This window comes from Triturus cristatus, chromosome 1_2 (assembly GCF_964204655.1).
Source record: "Triturus cristatus chromosome 1_2, aTriCri1.1, whole genome shotgun sequence".
Taxonomy (NCBI): Eukaryota; Metazoa; Chordata; class Amphibia; order Caudata; family Salamandridae; genus Triturus; species Triturus cristatus.
In genome coordinates, this window is record NC_140580.1 from 32,672,812 (window position 1) to 32,698,383 (window position 25,572).

Genomic DNA, 25,572 nt, shown 5'->3' on the forward strand with positions numbered 1-25,572 from the left:
GTGATAGTGATCTCACACCTATATCTGCAGTGATAGTGATCTCACACCAATATCTGCAGTGATGGTGATCTCACACCTATATCTGCAGTGATAGTGATCTCACACCTATATGTGCAGTGATGGTGATCTCACCTATATCTGCAGCAATAGTGATCTCACACCTATATCTGAAGTAATGGTGATATGACACCTATATCTGCAGTAATAGTGATCTCACACCTATATCTGGAGTAACATCTGCAGTGAAACTGATCTCACACCTATATCTGCAGTGATAGGGATCTCACACCAATATCTGCAGTGATGGTTATCTCACACCAATATCTACAGTGATAGAGATCTCACACCTATATCTGAAGTGATAGTGATCTCACACCTATATCTACAGTGATAGTGATGTCACACCAATATCTGCAGTGATGGTGATCTCACACCAATATCTGCAGTGATGGTGATCTAACTCCAATATCTACAGTGATAGAGATATCACACCTATATCTGCAGTGATAGTGATCCCACACCTATATCTGCAGTGATAGTGATCTCGCACCAATATCTGCAGTGATGGTGATCTCACACTTATATCTGCAGTGATAGTGATCTCACACCTATATCTGCAGTAATAGTGATGTCACACCTATATCTGCAGTGATGGTGATCTCACACCTATATCTGCAGTGATGGTGATCTCACCTATATCTGCAGTGATAATGATCTCACACCTATATCTTAAGTAATGGTGATCTCACACCTATATCTGAAGTAAATGTGATCTCCCACCTATATCTGCAGTGATGGTGACCTTACACCTATACCTGCAGTGATGGTGATCTCACACCAATATCTTTAGTGATGGTGATCTCACAACAATATCTACAGTGATAGATCTCTCACAATTATATCTGCAGTGATAGTAATCTCACACCATTATCTGCAGTGATGGTGGTCTCACACCTATATCTGCAGTAATAGTGATCTCACACTTATATCTGCAGTGATGGTGATCTCACACCTACATCTGAAGTAATGCTGATCTCACACCTATATCTGCAGTGATAGTGATCTCACACCTATATCTGCAGTGATAGTGATCTCACTCCTATACCTACAGTGATAGGGATCTCACACCTATATCTGCAGTGACGTGATCTCACACCTATATCTGCAGTAATAGTGATCTCACACCTATATTTGCAATGATAGTGATCTCACACCTATATCTGAAGTAATGGTGATCTCACGCCTATATCTGCAGTGATAATGATCGCACACCTATGTATACAGTGATAGTGATCTCACACCTATATCTGCAGTGACAGTGATCTCACATCTATATCTGCAGTAATAGTGATCTCACACCTATATCTGCAGTGATAGTGATCTCACACCAATATCTGCAGTGATGGTGATCTCACACCTATATCTGCAGTGATAGTGATCTCACACCTATATCTGAAGTAATATCTGCAGTGATAATGATCTCACACCTATATCTGCAGTGATAGAGATTTTACACCTATATCTGCAGTGACAGTGATCTCACTCCTATATCTGCAGTGATAATGATCTCACACCTATATCTGCAGCAATAGTGATGTCACACCTATATATGCAGCGATAGTGATCTCACACCTATATCTGCAGTGATGGTGATTTCACCTATATCTGCAGTAATGGTGATGTCACACCTATATCCGCAGTGATAGTGATCTCACACCTAAATCTGAAGTAATGGTGATCTCACACCTATATCTGCAGTGATGGTGATCTCACACCTTTTTACTGTTAGCACATCACTACAACAAGGCAGAGCGAAAGGAGCCCCTTGGGCATGAAGGGGCATATTGAGACCTCAATAAACAACAAAGCAAGACTGGACTCTGGTGTTGAGCAGTGACTGCTTGAAGAGTTGAAGAGAGCCCTGGCGGCTGGCAGAGGGGGGAGATGGTGCACACGTGTGCTCTGGAGGCAGAGGGGGGAGATGGTGTATGTATATCAGCACAGAAATCTGTTTAAGCTAAAGATTAGGGTGAGGAAGAATACTGTTGCGCGAACGTTTTATTTCGGTGTAGACTGTGCACAGTGCTGTTTTGTAATGTCGTCACTGGAAGACATAATCACATTTAGAAAAAAAAACAGACTTCAGAAACATGATCCGTCACTACACGCCTCCTTTAGATAAGAAATACCCTCACAACAGCCGTTAAGCAAACAAACCAGCCCGGATGGGCCGTCCCAAAAGCAGACAGAGCGGTAACGAAGAAGCCTTATTTTCAATCGGAAGCCACCGTTTAGCATAAACGATGACGCCAGCCAATGAAAATGATGGGTGGGGCTGCAAGTCCTCTTCTGCTATCTCTTCTACCATAATATGTCTAGCAGAGCGTGCAGCGCATGCGTGCTGCAACGCTAGGCGAGACATAAGAAGGGAGATCCAGAGAGAAAATTACTCTCTTTAGAGGATTTCCCTTCCCCTACGACGCTCACCTGGCCACCTGGCATGACGTCATGCCGTAACTTCTCCATTACTGAGAAGTGAGCAGTGTCAGCAGCGCACATTCATATGCCTGCTGTCACTGCAGTCTGGGAAAAAACGGACCATCTGTGCCAGAGCTCAAAACAGAGCCCGAGAGAGACCCGTTTCTAGCCCTCCTTTAAAAAACTGCACCGGTGAGACCCGGCCCACTTAAAGCCCTGTCTGCAAACAAGAGAGCAGCACAGGTGACCTCACAGTTGACTTCTTTCTGTGTAATGTGTTTTTTTTTGGTTCGATGGATAATAGAATTATTGGGAATTTTTGTGTGACTTGGCTAAACTAATTTGTATTTCAAGTAGTGTAGGAAAGCAATGGGCCTTGGAGCTCAGTGGTTGTGTTTGGTCAGATCACATATGCGGCCTCACTAGGAAAGGTGGCCAATTAGAAGTAATAAGAGGAAGGTGCATGCCCTTTCTACGGATTCTCTGCATCTGAATGTATACGTTCTATCCAACGCCCATTAGTCATTTCTTGGCTTGGTGGCAGAACCTGAGCTGTGCTCCTGTTTATACACCTGCTACACAGATGGATGTTTGGTCATCCAGTGACACGACAAACAGGTAAGTCCAGTAGATGTCAGACTTGTACCATAAATAGAAAGGTAAAATGCCGAATTAGTGAGGGCCATTGGAATTATGCGGCAGGCGAGAGACAAATTATGTGGCTGGGTTGAGTAAATTATGTGACAACAAAAGGCAAATTATTTGGCGTAAAGCGGCACATTTTGTGATAGTAATACTTCATTATTTTGTCATTTTTACACTTGTTAACACTGTCTGGGTGTTGGTTGCTCCTCATTAGTACTAGTGTAACACCCAATTATAGCAATAAGCAACAGAAAGGTGGCCATACAACCTTTGCAAAGGGCCTTACACTGTGCATCAACAGGTGTTGTTGCATCTTTAGTAACTTTTGAACCGTTTGATCTAGAAACAAATGATTTTTGTTAAAATCTGCAGATTATGCAGCAGAAATGCATTATGTGGCAAATGCTGCAAATCTATAATTATGCAAAAAACACAGCGGCAGCATAATCACATAATTACAGTGGCCCTAGCATTAGTCCAATCTAAAAATGTAAGCATTCCCCAGTGAACATTCTGAGTGGGTTAGGATACTGCATTGATACTTACACCTCATGAATTAATGATATTGTAGTTAGCAGTAATTCAGTGATGCAGGAATGTTGGGGTATATGGAGAAGGGCCTTCAGCAGCCCCTTTGAAATGGGAAATGACCTCTTGAATCGTGCTGCTGCACCTCATATATGTATTAATTCTCCTTTTTCAGTTGTTTTCCTTCTTGAGAATTGTGCCAGCATACAGCTGTTGGAATGACAAGTTGGTAACACTGGAAAGATGGTATTCCTGCATCTCTTGTAATTCTTGATTCTGTTGGTAACTAGCCTTACAGCACTAATCAGGTATTACACAGTATTCAAAATGAAGGCCCAAGTTTTGAACATGTTAGAGATCTAATTGAATATGGAAAGTAACAATGGCAAAATGATATAATGCATTGGCTTTTGGAGTGTCAAAGACTCCTTCAATAACTGTAATACAAGGGTGCCCATTTCAGTGTTGTCTTCTGAAGAAGGGTTCAAGGGTCCTCATAAAGAAAATTCATTATAAAAGCAAATTGCCACTCTGGCTTTTAAAGACTCTTCTATGATGCCAAAAAGCATGGATGCACATAAGAAGACTTCCAGTACTGGCTTGCTGAGTGTACTTGACTGCTAAAACCGACTGAAAGCTACTAGATAATGTCACCAATAATGTGTCTATCATGCCCCGCCCCTCTTCAACAGTATTTGACTAACAGTCATGGAGACTGTAATTACCACAATCCTTGCTGCTTTATTAAATAAAAGACAAGCACCAAAATGCCTTGAGTCTGATAAAGACTTTCCAGTGTTGTTGTTTAGTCGTCTGCCCATTTTATTTGCACCATTTTTATATGCGCTAGGCTAGGGAATGTTTTTTCTACTTGTCGCTCTCTGCCTGCAGCCGCCATCATGGAAGCTAATCACGTGCAGCCTATCAAACTAGCCAGGGCTACCAAAGTCCTCAGCAGAACCGGCTCACAGGGCCAGTGCACCCAGGTTCGGGTTGAGTTCATGGATTACAGCACCGATCAATCAATCGTAATGTGAAGCGGCCAGTCCATGAAGGAGATGTCCTTACGTTACTGGAATCTGAGCGTGAAGCAAGAAGATTACGCTAAGATTGCATTGATTTCAATGATCCTGCCACCAACTTAGACATGAAGAAACATCTGATTGTTTGATATTCAAAACTCTGAAAGCTGGGGGAATAAACTTGTTCAGTTTGGAGATGTACTTGTCGCTGCTCATGTGTCATTATTGAGCCCCTTTCATAGGATGGCTGATATTGGGTGGTACAATATTGTTTATTGTTTTTGTTTTTTTTAAATTATTTTTATTTTTATTTTTGCATTTTCAACCAACATAAGCACAGCTGACAAGTCACAGGTAGTTAACCCTTCACTCAGGCATCTCCCCCTCCCTCCACCCTCCATCCGCAGGAATGACATCTTGAGCATCAAGTCCATGAGTTCTAGCCATTTCTTACAGGACATAGTTCTTCCATAGTCTGTGATCCCCCAATAATCCTCCATAATGTTCGACCCTGCCCCTCAGCCCTTGACCCCCCGTAACCCCGTTGCAGCCTGTATGGCTCTTAGCCCGTCAATCCGGCCCCAGACCTCCATGGAGACCATGTTACCTTCTCCATTTACCCCATACTCTACGGAATTTTCAGGGACATCCTCTAGCTTTATATGTGACCCTCTTGGCCGCCATATACATATCCATCCCCCTCCTCCATTCCTCAACCTGGGGTGGGGGTTGGGGCACCCCATGCTCGTGCAACATCTTGTTTCGCTACCACCAGAGCCAACATGGCAAAGATCAGATGGGGGCGGGTCAAATCTGTATCTGTAGGTATTCCAAGTAAAACAAATTTTGGGTCCATTGGGAGCGTCACCTCTAGCACCCCACTCAATTCCCCCAGTATGTGTGTCCAATAAGTGTGGATAATAGGGCAGTCCCAGATAATGTGATAGAAGGCCCCCTGCGGGTGTCGACATCTGAGACAGCAGGAGTCAGTAGCTCTACCCATGTGGTGCAGTCTGACCCTATTGTAATACGCCCTATGCAGTATCTTATATTGTATGAGTCGGAGTCGGGATTTAATCGAGACCTCTCTGTGATGCATCAAGGCTGCTTCCCAGTCTATTGTGTCCATCTCACCCAGGTCCAGTTCCCATGTTGCTCTCAGTTTCCCCAATCTGTCCAGCGTGTTATTATTCAGGGTCTTGTACGTCAGTGACACTAGTTTACTGGGCACCCGCTCTTGTAACAGATGGCCCTCCAGCAGGGCATATTCTGGCAGCGCAGAGGTAAGCGTCACCTCGGCTCTCCATGCATGGTAAAGTTGCGCGTATTTGAGGAACTGGGTAGGACGCAGACCATATTCCACCGCCAGGGATCCATAAGATTTAAGTTTCCCTCTTGCTACCAGGTCCCCTAATACAGAGATCCCAATATCGTCCCATCCCCTAAAACCTGTGAGTTTGTGAAGCTCCTTTAGCCACGAACAGGTCCATATCGGTGTCTGTTTGGTAGGTTTTCATGACCACCCCATCATCTTTGTCGCCCTGTCCCAGACCTCTATGGTTATCTGCATGGCTGGGAGTAATCGCCTCTTCCCAGCCCCCCCATACAAGTAGTGGAGACTAGTGCGGTGTGCCATGGTATCTCTTTCTAGCCTATATGTCGGGTGATCCGCAGGTGCGTGAAGCCAGTCATTTATCGGTGCCAAGTGTTCAGTCCAGTAATAAGCTTCCACATCTGGCAAGGAGATCCCCCCCATTGTACTGGTTTCTCTATAATGTATCTAGGGCTATTCTCGGCTGTTTCCCTAACCACAGTAGAGAGCGTAGTTCACCTTGAACGTCTGCCTGGGGAGGGGGAAATATTCATTCTGTAGAGCGTACAGGAAACGGGGCAACGAGATCATCTTCAACATTGCAGCCCGACCTAGGATCGTGAGAGGGAGTGCCTTCCATCTCAGAGCATCCTCTGTAAAATTCCTAATGACCCGTTGGATATTTTTTTGATAAAAAGTCGGATAGATCCCCAAGTATGTAAACCCCTTCTGGGTAACTTGGAGGGTGGCAGGCAGAGAGGGCCACTCCTCCTCTTCGCGCGGGTTATACAGGACCAGTTTATCGTATATCCCGAGAAGGAGCCATACCTAACCAGTAATCGGAAAACAATGCAGGGACTGTGGCAGCCGGGTGGGCCACATACAGAAGAATATCATCTGCATATAGCGAAATGTTCTCCTCCTGTACGTCGGCTTGTGATATATGAAACCCCCGTATCTCAGCCGTCTGCCGGAGCTCACAGGCCACCGCTTCAATGATGAGAGCGAACAGTACCGGGGACAGGGGCCAGCCCTGCCAGGTCCCCCTCCTTTTAGGGAAATCTTCCGATAGGATCCCGTTCACCTTCACTTGGGCTCTGGGATCCTTATATAGTAGCCCCACCCATTTCCTAAAGTTTGGGCCAATGCCAAATTTGACCATTGCCTCCTCCAAGAAGGGCCAGTGTACAGCGTCAAACACTTTTTCAGCGTCTAAGGAGAGGAACATATGTGGTTCCATGAGCCAGTTATGTGTGCGTTGTAAGTTTTGCCTAGTCGCTCTGTCTGGTAGGAATCCCGTCTGGTCCTGATGGACCAGGCTGGAAATCACCTGGCGCAGGCGAAGGGCCAATATTGTCGCCAAGACCTTAACCTCCACGTTCAGGAGGGAGATTGGTCTATAGGACGAGCAGTCTCCAGGAGGCTTGCTTTGTTTATATATAGGTACGATCGTGGCCATCCGTAGGTCTGATGTGAGGAGACCCTCCTGGGCCGCATCCTTAAAGAGTGCCAGGAGGTGGGGCGTCAATAGGTCTGCACCTTTTTTAAGGAATTCCGCCGGGAGCCCGTTCAGACCCGGCGACTTCCCCGGTCTGAGTCTGGCTATTGCCTCCCTAATTTTCCGTGGCCGTTACTTCAGTTTCAAGGGTCTCCCTGTCCTCGTCCGTGAGGACCGGAGTGTGGACGGTAGACAGGTAGGCCATGGTTTCTGTCAGTCCACCCAAATCCCTGGCTTTGTAAAAGTCCCGGAAGTAGGAAACAAACGTCTGGGCGATCTGGGCATCCCCCCTCTGTACATGTCCCTGCCCATCCATTACCCCTTCAATCCATCTGGCATCCCGTTCCTTACGGCCTAGCCAGGCCAGTAGCTTCCCAGACTTGTCCCCAACGTCATATATCCTATGCAGGGTCGCAAGCGCCTGTGCCCTGGCTACATCTGTCGCTAGGTCTTTATATTGCTGTTGGGTATCGTCAGGTGTTGAAGCACCTGAGGGTCACGCCCCGATATGTACTGCCGGTCTAAGTCGAGTGTTCGGGTTTCCAGGGTACTGAGCTCCTCCTGGGCTTTCCGTTTCCCCTCAGGATATTCGGTTTTAAGCTCTGTCGCGAAGTACAGTCTTGTAGGCCTCCCAAATGGTCACTCCTGACTGCACCAAGCCCACGTTTTCTGCAAAGTACACTTTTGTGGCAGCCCTGATGCCATGCAGTACATCACTATTCTGTAGATCCCATGGCATCAGTCTCCAACCTTTACCACTGGCTCGAGGCCTCCCACCCAGCTGAACCAGGAGGGGCGAATGGTCTGAAAGACCTCTCGCCAGATATTCTGCTTCGTCGTGAGCCCCAAGTGCACATCTAGGGAGAAAAACATAGTCTAGTCTAGAATGTACCTTGTGTGCCCCTGAGTAATATGAGTAGCTTCTGGTGGTCTGGTGCAGCCGTCGCCACACGTCTGTTAGGCCAAGTGTGGTCATAACCCTGGCCATGGGCGTAGTCAGGGAGCCGTCTTCCCGGGTCCCGGAGCGGTCCAAGGGAGTAGACATAACATCATTAAAGTCCCCGCCTGTGATGTGTAGCGTGTCCGGTGTATCCGTCAGGATTCCGGCCAGCCCGGAGAGAGTCCTGGCTTGGAGTTTCGGTGGTGCATAGACCAAGGCTATCGTGACCCTCTGCCGTCCCCATGTTCCTGACACCCCTACGTAAGTCCCCTGGGGATCCGTCCAGGTCCGGGTCACCGCAAAAGGTGGGGATTTTTTAATCAAAATAGTCACCCCTCGGGAGCCTATCGTATAACCTGCATGCGCCAATACCTTATTAGCTCCCCTTGCCAGGAATCCGCACTGTGTCCCTTTAAGGTGGGTCTCCTGGAGGAGGACCACATCAGGGTGTAACCGTTTAATATATGCCGACACCAGTCCTCTCTTAATTTTGTCCCCGAGACCATTCACATTCCACGTGAGAACCTTGTAGGGGCCGGTCACTAGTCCATCCACGGAGGTCCTATGCATTGTCGTTACGGAGGCCATGTAGTGGTGCGTGTCCAGGTCATCCCTGGTGGGGGGTGGATGGTACATGTACCTACCTATGAGATCTTGTTGTCAGTGTGCCGAACAACCATAAAACAAAACCTAACCCAAAACATTCCCAACCAAAAAACAAACACATCCCCCTCCCCCTCTCCCTCCCCCCTCCCCCATGACTCTTCCCCGGCAGTATGTCAGGGAGTGTACTTTAGGGCAGGCGGAAGTCCGTCGCCCTCCCGTACCCAACTTACGCCACAGACACCAACTCCTGCAGCTATCCCAGAACCATCAAAACAAAATCCAAAGAATATTTAAAGCAAAGACAGTTATGGAGAAAAGAAGGGAATGAAGGAAAATAGGGAAAAAAATCCACAGAAAAAGATTAGAAATATGAGGAAAAAGCGGGTGTGCGTGTCCAGTTTGGCTGCTCCAGCATAATTAGTCCCAACCACGGTCATCCCTGCAGTCCCCCGATCAAGAGTTGGAGTCTGGGGGTTCATTCTGTGATGCCCCCGCCTCAGTCAATGTTGCCTGCTCCAACGCCAATATTTCAGCCGCCAATGGGTGCATCGAAGGATCTACCACCTCATCCCTCTTGGGGGATGAGTGTCCACTTGCAGTTTCGGCATCCCTCTCAGTATCATTGCACATCTGAAGCCGTCCATCGGGACGGGGAGCACGGGCACTCGTCGTAAGTCGGGAATCGAGAGATCCACCTGTGCGCCTTCTTCGTCTGCCCTCCCACTTCGGGGCATATGGAGTGGCTTCCAAGGTGCGGCCCTTTTGCCGGTGTCGGGGCCGAAGCATGTGCTGCGAGTTCAGGGGTTGGCCGCCCGTTGCACCGAGGGGCGACTCACCACCTATCTGTGTTTCCAGGCGCCTCAGGGGGGACGTTCCTCCAGCCACTGCCAAGCCTCCTCCGGTGTCTGAAAGAAGTTGGATTTGCCCAAGAACAGGACCTTCAATTTCGCAGGGAAAAGCAGCATGTATTGCATCTTGCGTTCTCGCAGTTTAGCTTTAACGGAGTCAAAAGTGCGCCTCTGCTTTTGCACCTCTCTACTGTAGTCCGGGAAGATCATGATGCGGGTATTCTCATGCCGTATTTCTCCCAGCTTCCGGGCCTCTCTAAGTATCATGTCCCTATCTAGGAAGTTGAGAAAGCGTGCTATTACAGGCCTAGGTTGTCATAGAGAAAGTCCGGCATATTCGTCCCTTCAATTCCTTCTCTAAAGCCCACAAAACGAAGATTGTTCCATCGGGCCCTGTTTTCCGCATCATCTACTCTCCACAGCAAGTCTTTATGAGAGGATCGGAGTTTCTGCAGTTCCTGGCGGAGATTGTGCACCGAGTCCTCCGTCTCACCCAGCCGCGTCTCTGCCTCCGTGACCCGTCCAGCCAGGCTCCTGAGGTCCTGGCGCAAGAGCGCCACCTCTGATCCCACCGCACCCGTCTGGCCCTCTAGCGCCATCCTGGATGCCTGGATCGCCTGTAGAAGGGTGTCCGTATCCGATCAAGCGCCTGGGCGCTCCTCCTGGGGGGGAGTTATAACCTTCGCGTACTGGTCCATTCTGCCCTGGCGCGGCGGCTTCGGTTGTTTGTCTTTACCCATGGTGAGCTTGGGCAGGCGCAGATGGTAGGTAGCCTCCACCCCGCATGTGCTTCAGGCCAGATCGCTTTCTGCCTGCAGTATGTGTGGTGCTCGCCCACCTCGTCCACCAGCGGGTGCCTCCTCAAGGATGCAGTGTCCCGGCAGCGAGATGGAACTAGCCAGGGTCAAGCAGAAATGCAGGGACGCAGGTCTTGAGGGAAGGGGGGAAGACCTTCAGTCTGACTCGTCAATCAACCAGTGAGACCCACTTTACCAGTTCGCAGGCCTGATCCTCCTGCGGCTGCCCATGCCTCTCCCAGTCCGAGCGGGCCTGCCTCTGTCCCTCCAACCCCCTCCAGGCGTCTCGCACAGAAAATCCCTTCCTGTTGTTAGGGTCCTTGTCACTCTCTCTCTCAACGGCGAGGTCGTCTTTAATACCCGCTGGCACCCCCAGGTCTGTCCGAGCGGATGGTTGTTGCGGCGTCACCTCAAGTGTGGTACTAGTGGCTTGTGGAGGACGGTGCTCCATCCGCCGTGTCCATCCCCCGTGTCGTGTCTATCTCCAGCACACAGGCATTGTTTGCGGCGTCCCTGGGGGTGGAGACGTTCACCCAATCGCATTCACAGTCCAGGCATTCGCCCCCACCCTCCCACACCTCACCTCCGTCCCGGTGCCCTCCTGCAGCTCCTTCACCAGTCTCCGGGCCAGTACAAGTACATCGGAGGGGGGGGGGCAGCGGGCCCATCCACTGCAGCACTCCACCGTCCAGCTGATCTGCGCGGGTCCAACAACCTCGGACTCACTCGCTGCCTCCGATCGGCTCTCTCCTGTGTGCCCTCGCGCGGCCGGGGGTCCACTCGCTCATCTACAGCTTCTCCCCTTCGGCTGCACCCCGTGCCGCACAGCTCTGCCAGGAGGCGGACGCGCATTCAACACACCCTAGTGTCTTGCCCGTTCTCCAGTCTCTGTAGCCGACCACCGCAACAGACCCTCAGCCTCGGTGGGGGAGGGGCTCCTCCCCCGGGTTCACCGTGGTCTTCTGACTTCGGCCGTACCTTCAGGAGCAGTGGGCCGTCCCGGTCACCCCAGTCAGCAGGCCAGCGAGGTGTGCAAACCTCGAGTCTTCCCCAGTTGGTTGCGGCCTCTCCCGGCTGGCTTGCAGGTTTCGGTGTAGTGTCTCCGGGTCTCAGGCGCCGTGAGACGCCATTTTGGGGATTGCCAGCTCGTCCGGATCTCTCGGATTTTCAACTCCCAGGGCTCCAATACTCGAGCATTCCTCTTGATCTCAGCCGCGGACAACAGCAGGGCATATCATCTGGCAGGTACAGTGTTCTACGGGTCTGCAGGGCACCGGATTCTACGGCGGATAAAGCTTTCAGCCAGAGCTCGGCGAAAGCACGTCCTACTCGGCCATGCTACTGGCCATGCCCCTCAATATTGTTCATTGTTTGCTCCTTGCTAGCTGATATTGGACAGCTTTTGGTGCAGTATCAGTTATGTGGAGATCATTAGCTTAGGATGGTTGGTGTTGGGCTGGCAGTCTTTGGATGTCCGGGTGAATTGTGGTTGTGGGAGAGTGTTCATAATGGGGCACAATTGAGAGCTATGGAGCTGAGGATGAAGGCAGCAAGGCCTCTCTTCAGTGCGCCCATAGCGATTGACACATATGTAGCATTTGTAATTACTAATTGTAATGTCTGGCCCTTTTTGCAGGGTTATACCCAAACTTTATGCCTTCTTCCTCTTATTCTTTCTAAGTTAAAAATATTTTATTGAGTTTTACAATATAATATAAGACTGTACAAAAAAGAGCACCGAAAAAGGTACAGAATAAAAAGTAGAAAGCATGCATAATATAATAAAGTACCTATAATTCAACATTGTTATGTGTAACTGTAAATGAAAATGTATATATATATATATGTATATATGTAACCGAACTGTTCACTGCCCCGCTGCAGCAACAACAGGGAAGCAGCTTGGCCGCTATGTCTGGAAGCCCACTGGTGGGTTTTGCACGAAGAATTTCCCCTGAAATGAATTCTTTGTAACCACACGAAATCAAGGACGCTTTTTGACTACACATCCCAGCATGCAGTGTATAAAACGGACTCACCTGTGAGAGCTCAACGAGGGCGCCAAAGTGAAATTTATGCTGGGGTGTTGGAGATTCTGAAGCTTTCTTTGTTTCCTGTCACAGCCTGTGAACAAGGGCCGAGGTTGGCCCGAAACGCGTCAGGCATCGCAACTAATCTGGATCTACCGGCAAGCTGCACGCGTCAATAAAGAGCTCTTGTCCCAGCTACCTGTTGTTGTGCGCGTCCTCGATCCCTTGGACAAAACCTGCTTATATTATTACGGCTGTCCCGCCGTGAGGTACGCTGCCGCCACATGAAATTTTGAAATGGAGCTGCAGGGGCACCGAACTGTTCACTGCCCCGCTGCAGCAACAACAGGGAAGCAGCTTGCCCGCTATGTCTGGAAGCCCACTGGTGGGTTTTGCACGAAGAATTTCCCCTGAAATGAATTCTTTGTAACCACACGAAATCAAGGACGCTTTTTGACTACACATCCCAGCATGCAGTGTATAAAACGGACTCACCTGTGAGAGCTCAACGAGGGCGCCAAAGTGAAATTTATGCTGGGGTGTTGGAGATTCTGAAGCTTTCTTTGTTTCCTGTCACAGCCTGTGAACAAGGGCCGAGGTTGGCCCGAAACGCGTCAGGCATCGCAACTAATCTGGATCTACCGGCAAGCTGCACGCGTCAATAAAGAGCTCTTGTCCCAGCTACCTGTTGTTGTGCGCGTCCTCGATCCCTTGGACAAAACCTGCTTACATATATATATATATATATATATATATAAGAATCACGAAGAAAACTTGCCAACTACAAGCGCAGGCAGAGGTACAGGACGCGGAGGCGGCACTTAATACAAAAAGAGAGGCAGAGGCCAGTGGAAAGCGAAGAATTAACAACTGCTGACGACGCCACCATTATTAATCTAACAAACGTCGCTCTCACTCAAGAAGAGGAACATATTCTGAAACTTGGCCTCTCCTACGCCGCACAGTCCAATTTCAACTACATTGACACCAGGTTTGATACCTACAAGGCCATACGCAAATTGAAACTTCGTAAATTTCATGCTTTGAGAAACACGAATAAAGCAACATCTGAAACCAGTGTTACAATTGATACAGGATCTGTTTCAGAATCCCAGTTACCTAAAGAAATTTTCGATTTATGGCACAACAATGGAGCTGGCTCCCAGGATGTCACACAAACACAAGGGGGTAACACTACTGGCCAGGAGATTGCCAGGAAACAGATCTCTCCGATAACACCATTTAAACCAATCTCCACGTTTGTTCCAATACTTACGAGACTCCATAGACATCTACAATGAGATTGTTACAACTCAAATCAAAGACTTGCATTAAAAAATCAGCAATAAGAAATATCCCTTTGATGCAAAGAAAGCTAAATACTATGCACTTATTCAAAAACTGAAAAAAGACAAGAGCATTATCATACGAGGCAGTGACAAGGGAGGCAACATTGTGCTCATGCCCAGATCTCTATATGACAAAGAGGCTTATTCCCAGCTGAATAATCGACAACACTATGAACGTTGCAATATATCTACTCTGAAAACCTTGCAAGTGGAATACCATAAGAAATTGCTGAAATGGAAGAACAAATTCTTGTTATCCAATGATGAGTATGCATATCTTAAAACTGATTATCCTAAAGTTCCATTCATCTATTTTATCCCGAAAGTACACAAGGACATGGCCAATCCTCCTGGCAGGCCAATCATATCAGCCAGAGGGGGCCTCCTGGAAAAAACTTCCGTATATATTGATTACTTTCTACAGGGATATGTCAAATCGCTTGATTCATATAAGACACTGGTGACTTTTTACTAAAACTACAAAAGATTGAATGGAAGATGGGATATTGGATGCTTGCACTTGATGTGTCGTCTCTTTATACCAGCATAGTACACAAAGATGGCATGGCAGCGGTTGACTATAATTTTTCCAAGAGGGATGAACAATTCACAGATCATACCAACATGCTTCTAGAAATGTTAAAAGTATGCCTCAACAACAACGTATTCATGTATAATAATCTGGTATACCGGCAGCTCCAAGGAGTAGCTATGGGGGCCAGCTTCTCTCCAAGCTATGCGTGTTTGCACATGGGAGCATGGGAGGAGCTGGTCCTCAGAACTGAGCATAAAGACACAATAGACTCAAATGTAATTGCATGGTATCATTATATAGACGACCTTTTTGTGGTATGGGGTGGTACCAGAGAAGCAGCAGTGGAATTTGTTAGGTCCATCAATACGAATGATTCCAATCTCAACTTTACAGTTAGTATGAGTCAGACTAATGTCACATTTTTGGACACGGAAGTTTACATCCTAAATCGGGCCATTGAAACTAAGTTGTATAGAAAAGAAACAGCAGGAAATACCATTCTGCACGCTGCCAGTGCACACCCCCAGCATCTTATCACTAGTATACCTTATGGTGAGATGCTTCGGCTCCGCAGGGTCTGTAGCAATCAAATGGATTTGGAGGCGGCCCAAGCAGGCAGTAAGATTAGATTCCTCCAACGGGGCTACTCTGTCAAGACTATTGAGGGGGCCATTAGTAGATCCCGAACTAAATCTAGACAGGATTTACTCAACAAGTATGACATTACGATGAATAGTAAGATAACAAGCCAATCAAATTCTGAACCTCAAAATGACTTCAGGATTATAACGGGGTTCAGTAAACAACATTCTGATCTCTATCGTATTTTCAACCGTAATTGGCCCATTCTTTTAAGTGACCCCATATTAGGCCCAACATTACCTCGTAGAGCGACTGTAACATTCAGTCGAGCATCTTCTATGAAAGACCACATTGCTGATTCTAATCCGGAAATTATGGAAAAAACAAGCTGGCTCCAATCGAATGGGGTTTTTTTTAAATGCAAAACGTGCAAAGCGTGCACACATGGGGTTAATACTAAACATTTTAAGGACGGTTTTAGTGACAGAAAATATAATATTGAGAAGTTTTTAACATGTAAAACTGAATACGCTATATATGTGCTCCAATGTACGTGTGCACTCAGGTACGTAGGTAGTACTAAATTGGAGGTACAGAAACGAATCCTTCAGCACCTGAGGGCAATCACGAACCAAGACAACACTTACCCAGTGGCTCGACATTTTAAGGATGCACACCGTAGCAATAACAGGGATTTAACTTTTTTTGTTATTGACTCGGTGCCACCGAGCAGACGTGGGGGAAATAGAGAAGCAAGATTAAGACAGTTGGAAACTAAATATATACTCCAGCTAGACTCTAAATTCCCGGTTGGGCTCAATGTCACAGAGGACCTGCATACTATTTTACATTAAAATCATACTTCTCATTCTTTTTTTTTTTTTTATATATATATTATGGAGGTTACTTTATGGCATCAATGCATATCAAGTCTGGACATAATGATTGGTATCTAACCAACCCATCAGTGGTTTTTATCAAGAGGTTTTTTATATTAGTGTGGGAAAATATTTTAACCTTTTTGTACTCTATTTATTGTTTTATTATAATGAATAGTTACTAATCATGAAGACAATTAAGTCAGCGTTAGGATGTTCAAGAAAATTGTACACTCCATTATTATCTTGTATCCATGCGGCAATAATAGGTGATTGCATTGAGTCATATATACGAACATACCCTATCGTCATTAAATCCATTGTAGCTCTAACTGATGAACCCCATGAAGCACCTTTAACGCCTAGTGTCAAATCACTGTCTAAACTCGGTAAACATCGATAGTTGCATACCCCTCATCTGTATTCCTTTACAGGGGTCCATTTCACTAGATATCATACTGTCATGAACCTACTTAATAGTATTAGAGTATCTGGTAGGATTGATGGTTATACGTCAGAGAAAAAGGTATCTGCAGCTGGGACCAGCAGCAGATTTCCTTCCCTACTTGCACTTTCATTGCACTCTTCTTATTGGACTGTGTCTTTACTGTTTACATATGTATTTATATATTTTATAGGTTATTTATGAAACAGCTTTTTATGTAAAATGACTGAGTGTTAAATTATTAGATAACATGTTAATTTATTGGCATTTATTTGCACTCAGCACACTTCCTCATATTCGTGCACAATTGCAGGGATCTGCAATTTGATGGGTTTGTAAGACCATGATACATGGAGTTTTCTCAATGTTTTTTGGGATTTATCCCGCTATTTGAACAAGTATGCAGACTCTAACAGGTCTTGAATTCCTGTTGGTATTTTACCAATTATTATGTGTTTTTATGTATGACAAGACTAAAAAAATATATATTGCAAATTTTGTAACGTATATTCTTGTATACAAAGAACATGTCTTGGATTGTTGACTGTATTCTAAGAGTCTGCTTTCTCTTTCCATGTCTAACCATATCACGTGCCGAGTACCGTTCTTCCTACTTAAGGAAGTGATTTGTATTTGCTTGTTGTCATGTGATCAAGGCTCAGGGAGAGCCGAAACGTTATGACGAAATCTTTGCAGTTGAGCGATTAAAATCTTTGCACGAAGAAGTTGGTCCGTGTTTGTAATTTCTGACCAGAGGCTACGTGGAGGCAGCCCTTCCAGGGGTACAATTGAACTGATATATATATATATATATATATATATATATATATATATATATATATATATATATATATATATATATAATGAATACATAAAAGCTACTAAGTTATCCTCCATATCTCTAAATACTGAGTTAGTTATGTAACAAATTCTGAAAACTTAGTTATAAGTATAAGGCAGTATAATCATCAATCGGTTTCCAAAATAATTGATAATTAGCAGAATTAAGAATAACACACAAAATAGTTCAATTTGCTCCAGGTCTAGTAAAAATTATCCATGACCACCATGCGTGGATTAATAATGCTGAAGCATCTTTCCAATTTGTAGTAATTAATTTTAAAGCAGCAGATATAAGAAAGTCATATTGTTTGTTATTTATATATGACATTTTTGTTATAAGAAAGATTATCTGAAAATATTCAGATGCAGAAGGTTGATATCTTATAGTAAAAAATTAAGTTGATAATCATGTTCTACAATTAATTAATGTGTATGGTCCAACAAAAGGTCCATCTTCACATCAGAAGTGATTAGGTAATGTACCACTTATTATTAGAGGAGACTCTTTATTAATGGCCACATTTCTTTCAAATGTCAATCTTTATAGAGGCACCAGACAAGGATGTCCCTGACCCCCATTGCATTTCCTTCTGGCTATTGAACCCCTTCTCTCTGCTTTTAGAAATTCTAATGAAATTGAAGGACTGTATATCAAAGATTTTACTATGAAAACTTCAGCATACGAGGATGATGTGTTGCTATATATTAGTAAACCTGAATCTTCAATTCCTCACCTGTTAAATCGAATTCAAGCCTACTCTCCAGTTTCTGGATACACTTCAAATACTAATAAAACTGAATTTCTTCCTTTAAATGTACAATGTACCCCTGATATGCTCCCTAAAGATGTTACATGTCATAAATCAAGACTTAAATACCTTGGTATTTTATTTTCTCATTCTATTAAACAATCGATCACATTGAATTGTGATGATATTATTAAACACATTAAAGATAAATTCCTTCTACGGTCCTCATTACATTTTATGAGGTAAAACTGATATGCTATTTAAATGGTTACTGCTCCTAAAGTATTTTATCTTTTCTCTATGATTCCTACTCGGCTCCCTATTAAGTTTTATAAAACTATACTTAAACTCATATCTAATTTTATTAGGAATAAGAACCGCCCCTCCTTATCAGCTATAAAACATAAAAATGTATAAGATTCATTGTGGTTTGGGTTTATTTGATTTTCTTAAATATCATAAAGTGTTCATTTTAAAACAGGCTTCCTATTGGTTTACTCATTTAGAACCTAGTAAATTACCTTCATGGGTTATTACTGAGCAAAGTTTGGTATCGCCCTTCCCTTTACCTGCACTATTATTCATGTCCAATTCTAACATCTGTATTAAATCATCAACCATTGTAAAGTCCACTCAACTAGTTTTACATGACTTAGATTCTCTTTTGCAAACCCCAATTTCACTTACCTCTTATATGTCACTATGGTATAATCCATTAATTAAACTTGTGTGTTCAAAACGGTTTTGGCAATCTTGGATAAAGGCTGGTATTATATATTTAAAAAATGTATAGCATAATAGTTCTTTTTTTATCCTTTAATGAATTGCAACAGCAATTTCATTTACATCCTCCGGAATGTTTCAGAAATCAAATTTGATGTAATTCCATTCTAGATTCATTTTCTAATAATATATTGCAAAGTGACATCTCAGATTTACAACTTTGGTGCCAATTCCGATCCGGTAAAAACCGGGTACGAACCGTCGGACGGAGCCTTTTCTCCGTCCGACTCGTACCCGGTGCGAAATCCATCCGAAAATGCAAGTACGAATCATACGGAAACACCATTTCCGTACGATTCGAACAAAACACCGACCGAACAGAAACTAAACACAATTCCGATCCTGAAAGGAGCCGACGTGACGTCGGTACGCATCCAGCCTACGTTTCACGAACCAGGAAGTACGATTCGAACCGACGTCATCCCGCACGGAAAATATTTACCGGCTGCCAAAAACTGCCGGGAAATCAGGACGACACACGCAAGGAGCAGCTGGACGCGACGAACAGACATGGACCCGAACCTACGTGCCATCCCTGCCCTCCTAGCAGTCCACCTGGCGTACAGGAACCGACGCAGACGCCGCAGAAGGTCAGCACAACAACCAGGGGCAAAGGGGGGGGCAGGGGCAGGACACACAACACCAACACATGGTACCAAATCACACATGGCCTGGACATACCTGACCATCAGGGCCTGGTCACTTCCAGGGGGTGGGGGCAAGGCCAGCAACGCAAGCGTCCGCCACAACGGAAGTGGATGGTCACGCGAACCGGTACGTACCCTACCCAGGCCGCAAGAGCGTGGGTACGGAACGTACCACGCGTCCCCCTACGTCACTCCAACAATAGCGGTACGGCCCGTACCCACGTCAGAAAGGCCTTGGTACAGCTCGTACCAGCATTGCTGGGGTCATGTAGGGGTACGCGTGGTACGACCCGTAGCCACGCCCCCAAGGCCTGTGTACGGTGCGGACCCCACGGCCCGCAACAATGGTGGGACGCACCGTACCCACACACCAAAGGCATGGGTACGGCCCGTACCCAGGCACGCAGAGCGTGGGCAGGGGTATGTACGGACCGTACCCCCACCCGTGGAAGTACGGCCCGTACCCCCACCCGTGCATGTACGCCCCGAACCCCCACTCGTGTATGTACGCCCCGAACCCCCACCCGTGTATGTACGCCCCGAACCCCCACCCGTGTATGTACGCCCCGAACCGCCACCCGTGTATGTACGCACCCAAGCGCCACCCGTGTATGTACGCCCCGAACCCCCACCCCACCCTGGTATGTACGCCCCGAACCCCCACCCGTGTATGTACGGACCGAACCCCCACCCCAGCCGTGTATGTACGCACCAAACCACCACCCGTGTATGTACGCACCAAACCACCACCCCAGCCGTGTATGTACGCACCAAACCACCACCCGTGTATGTACGCACCAAACGCCCACCCGTGTATGTACGCACCAAACCCCCCCCCCAGCCGTGTATGTACGCACCGAACCACCAGCCGTGTATGTACGCACCAAACCCCCACCCCAGCCGTGTGGTGGTTCGGTGCGTACATACACGGCTGGGGGGGGGGTTTGGTGCGTACATACACGGCTGGTGGTTCGGTGCGTACATACACGGCTGGGGGGGGGATTCGGGGGCGTACATACACGGGTGGGTGTTTGGTGCGTACATACACGGCTGGTGGTTCGGTGCGTACATACACGGCTGGGGTGGGGGTTTGGTGCGTACATACACGGCTGGTGGTTCGGTGCGTACATACACGGCTGGGGTGGGGGTTTGGTGCGTACATACACGGCTGGTGGTTCGGTGCGTACATACACGGCTGGGGGGGGGTTCGGGGGCGTACATACACGGGTGGGTGTTTGGTGCGTACATACACGGCTGGTGGTTCGGTGCGTACATACACGGCTGGGGGGGGTTCGGGGGCGTACATACACGGGTGGGTGTTTGGTGCGTACATACACGGCTGGTGGTTCGGTGCGTACATACACGGCTGGGGGGGGTTCGGGGGCGTACATACACGGGTGGGTGTTTGGTGCGTACATACACGGCTGGTGGTTCGGTCCGTACATACACGGCTGGGGGGGGTTCGGGGGCGTACATACACGGCTGGTGGTTCGGTGCGTACATACACGGCTGGGGGGGGGTTCGGGGGCGTACATACACGGGTGGGTGTTTGGTGCGTACATACACGGCTGGTGGTTCGGTGCGTACATACACGGCTGGGGTGGGTGTTAGGTGCGTACATACACGGCTGGTGGTTCGGTGCGTACATACACGGCTGGGGTGGGTGTTTGGTGCGTACATACACGGGTGGGGGTTCGGGGCGTACATACGCGGGCGGGGGGTGGTGGGGTGTTCGGCGCGTATGCGGGCACATGTCTCCATGGTTGCTATGGGAGTTCGGTTCGGACGGTGTTTTTTGCGTACGGTTGTGAAATGGGGAGGACGGGAGGGATCGTACTTGCGCAGTCGGACTTTATTTTTCCGCACGGTGGGTTTCTCGCCCGGGGACGTGTCGGTGACTTTTCCCGACCCGAGGACGTGTGGGGAAATCTTCCCAATGCGATTCGTATGGACTTTTTTCCGTTCGAATCGTACTTGGCAGTTTGTACGCTACTTTGACGATTCGGACGGAAAAAAATCCGGATACGAGTCGGACGGGGAATTTTTTTACCGGATCGGAATTGGCACCTTTATATTCAAGATGTAGCTGGAACTCTGCATGCTGTTTCAATATTATGTGAAAAGGTGAACAATGTTAAAGGAGTTAATATTGACACTCTTCTGACATTTTGGAATACTGAGCTTAATATCTATTTCAGGTTGACTTCCTGTTTTTAAATACCAAACTAACTCATTTACACTATGTAATTGTTTATGGACTCCTGTACGATTGTTTAGAGCAAAGCTTTTGCACTCCCCAATGTGTTGGCATTGCAATCTCACTTCTGGTTCTCATGGACATATGTGATATGAATGGAAATTAATTTCAACTTTTTGGAAAGAAGTTTGGAATATCATTGCAAAGATATGATTTAAAATTTGGACATGAAGTTTTATGGCAAATAGAATAGAAACTCTGTGTTTTTATGAACTGCTAGGGAAGAAATAACGTTACCCACCCATTTCTTACTCATATACTGTAAAATTGTATCATCAATAAGAGTCTCTTGGAGCAGACAAATATCTGCTTTATATCTTGCTAAATAGTAAAAACATTTCACACGTTTTACAGGGTGTCTTAAACCTTTCACATTAAAAGAAACTATTTTAATTCTATTGACATTAGCCATATTGATGAATGAACATGATCATAATTAGAATGTAGAAGTACAGACAGAAAAAGTAGTTCAAACAATGAATGTCAAAAAGAAAAGGGAAAGACATGGACAAACATAGGTAAGACAATAAAAACATAGATACTGTGACGAAATCACACATGTACAAAAATGAACACCAGATACTATGCCCTAATAAAGAACTCAAACAATAGCTAAATTAGAAGAAAATATTAACAACATAACGTTCAAGTGTCATTCCTATTAATATCAATGGAGAGCGGAGAATGTTGGCCTAAAAATGCACGAAGTTCTTCAGGATGCTGAAATGATTTAGAAAAACCATCTTTCCGGATTCTCATGGAGGATGGATTGAATAGACCATATTTAAATCCAGAGTTTTTTAGTCAAGGATGAAGCGCTGTGAATTCTTTGCAAATATTAACTGTTTCCTATGCAAAGTCTTGATGATTAACATTTTTACTGACATTAACAAATAAAGATGGAATCTCTCTTGCTGCCTTTCGTATGATTACCAAATGATGATGATGCAGTACTTTAAAAATCATTTGAAAAGGTTTATTATGGCTTGGATTATGATGGGAAGGAATTCTATGTGTCTCATCAATTTCAAATGTTTCTGGAAATTTGAAGTGAAGTAGACCAGGGTTTTTCCAGATAATGTGTGCAGTTATTAGCTTCAACATTTCTGGCAAGTTAAAAATGCTAAAATTTTACTGCCGATTTCTATTTTCCAAATCCAGTAATAATTTACTCAGCGAAATAACCTTTGCCACGATGGGTAAAATACTGTCAAGTGTTGGATTTATTATCTTTCATTTTAATTACATTGTCAGAAACTTTCATGGAGAAACTTGCCATATCTTTAGAAATGTTTTAGATTTCTGTAGCAATGTTGTCTGTATTTGCACATACAGCTTGTAATTCTTCCAATAAAGGAGGATAACGAAGGCTCATTAGTATCCCCCATTTTGTGCTTGCCAGGGGGAGGAGAAATAGTTTTTTACGTTTTTGCTCATGACGGACACATTCTTTCCTTCCACATTAATAAAGAACTGAATATCTTGGCAAGAATTAATATAAAATGTCAGTAGAAAAAGCAAAAGAAAGTTACCTCAAGTAAACTGGAGGTGCAGCAGTCAAAACTGGCTGTGGGAATGTTCTATGTCTCAGCCTCGCCCTTTCCTTTCCTTTCCTTGTAGGAGCTCCAGAGGAAGCAAACTGGCACAAAAAGAAGAGAAACCCCCAGCAAAGACACTTGTCCAAAGTGTTGACATGTATGCACCCACAACAGGTAAAAATTAAATAAAAAATGTTGCCAATTACATCTCAAAACATCAGCTATAAAGAGGGCTGTAGAGGAGAGTTACTGAGAGACGGCCTATTTGCTTTGCGTGCTCATGACTCCCTTCCTCCTATTTTTCTGGCCATCTTTTTGTTGTCGGTAGGACTCTGGGCACTTTACCACTGGTAATCAGTGCTAAAGTGAATATGATCTCTCCTCTAAAACATGGTATGTTCGGTTTCTCCATGATTGGCATATTTGGTTTACTAGTAAGACGCTAGTACAGTGCACTGTGTGCCCAGGGCCTGTAAATCAAATGCTACTAGTGGGCCTGCAGCACTGATTGTGCCATCCACATGAGTAGCCTTGCAAATATGTCTCAGACCTGATGTTGCAGTGTCTGTGTGTGCAGTTTTAAACCGCCATGTCGACCAAGCAAGCCCAAACCTTCCATTGTATTACACATACGGCACTCCTAAGGTAGGCCCAAGGTAGCCCCATGGTCAGGGTGAAAGGTAGGACATGTACAGTTGTGTTTTACATGTTCTGGTAGTGAAAGACTGCTAAATTCATTTGTCACTACAGCAAGGCCTATCTCTCCTACAGGTTAGCATTGGAGCTGCCTTGTAACATCTTACAAGTATATCTTGCCAATTAGGAGCTGATAAAAAATTGGAGTTTGGTGTCTTTGTACTCACAATTTAAAAAAACATCTTTTAGTGCAGTTGGTTTTTAAATTACAGGTCTGAAAATGACATTTTTAGAAAGGTGACATGTTCTTACTATGACCATTCTGTGCTGTCTCTGGATACACATCTGGGTCAGGATGACAGTTGGGCTGTTTGTGCATTCACTCTAGCAGGGATGTGGAATTTAATAAAATATCTACTTGCCCATGGGGCAGGTTGCCTCATAAATCTACTTGTCCTGTAACAAAATCCACTTCCCCTTTGGTGTCGTGTAGTGCAGCGACAAATCATGGCAGCAATTTCATTATATAAGAGCTCTGATATAGCCTCTCTGATTATGCAAGGGCTCATACCATAGTAGTGTTTGAATACTTGCAATCCCCTTGTGCTGCCATGTTTCTGCAGATCTACATAATGAGGCTGAAGGTAGTGGTAAGCAATAGTTCCAGGGTTAGAATGCCCTTTTGAGTCTGTGCAAACCTACTAACTTGCATGTTTTAAGGGTTTTCAACAACTCTTCTCTTATCTTTTCCATACTGCAAAATGTTGGAAATTTACTCCTGACAATGGCAAACATAAACCTTCTTCTAGAGTTGGTGAAAAAAGTGGTTGGAGGGAAAGTGAACTTGAAAACAATCCGTTTTTCGCATGAGCAAATCTACACATGCATATTTGCTCATGCTAAAATGCAGTTCACAAATATTTTCAAGCAGTACCATTTCTTGTCCTACTTCTGTAAATTCTTGGGCATTCACGAAAGCTGTATAGCTGCACTTAATGCAAGGACATATACCATGGGTGCAATTTTGAGACTTTCTTTAATTATTGGGTCCCTAATATGGTCTGGCATAGACCATGACCTTTTGTATTTATAAAAATTCTGTCTCTCTCTCTCGCTATCAGCTTACTTCACTGTGAGGGACAGCATTCTGCTCTTTCACAAGGAGCATATCGGAACACAAAGTAGAGTCAGTAACTACTGTGGCAGTGTGCGCTTTTTGAGGCCAAATAACAATTTCTTTCTTTTGCCAATGTTTGTTATGATAGTGAGGGCCTGGCAGCTCCCACACCAAGAAGGTTTTACAAAAACCATGCCAAAACAAGTCACACACTGACAGAACTAAAAAGCTGACCACCAATTTCAGACCCAATGAGTTGGCAGAGAAATCCGGCCTATCCATGTTTTCTTACGCCGATGATTCTCAAATTATTTTTTCCCTATCTTCACATAATACAACTACCCCTTCTACTCTAAAAATTGCCCTAAACAATATAGCATCTTGGATGCAAAAGAATTTTTTGAAACTAAACGGAGAGAAAACGGAGGTACTGGTGTTGGGAAAACAGAAAGACCTTTGGAACCAGCAACACTGGCCGTGCAAAATGGGTGATCTCCCATCCCCCTCGC

At 45.6% G+C, this 25,572-nt stretch overlaps 1 protein-coding gene and 1 pseudogene across 1 annotated transcript in view; one reads left to right on the forward strand and one right to left on the reverse strand.

Moving 5' to 3' along the window:
- Positions 1 to 25,572, reverse strand: part of LOC146866685 (tetraspanin-18-like) — a 311,267-nt gene that overhangs the window by 106,255 nt on the left and 179,440 nt on the right. The window lies entirely within an intron of this gene.
- LOC146866686 (small ribosomal subunit protein eS28 pseudogene) lies at positions 4,551 to 4,759 on the forward strand (annotated as a pseudogene).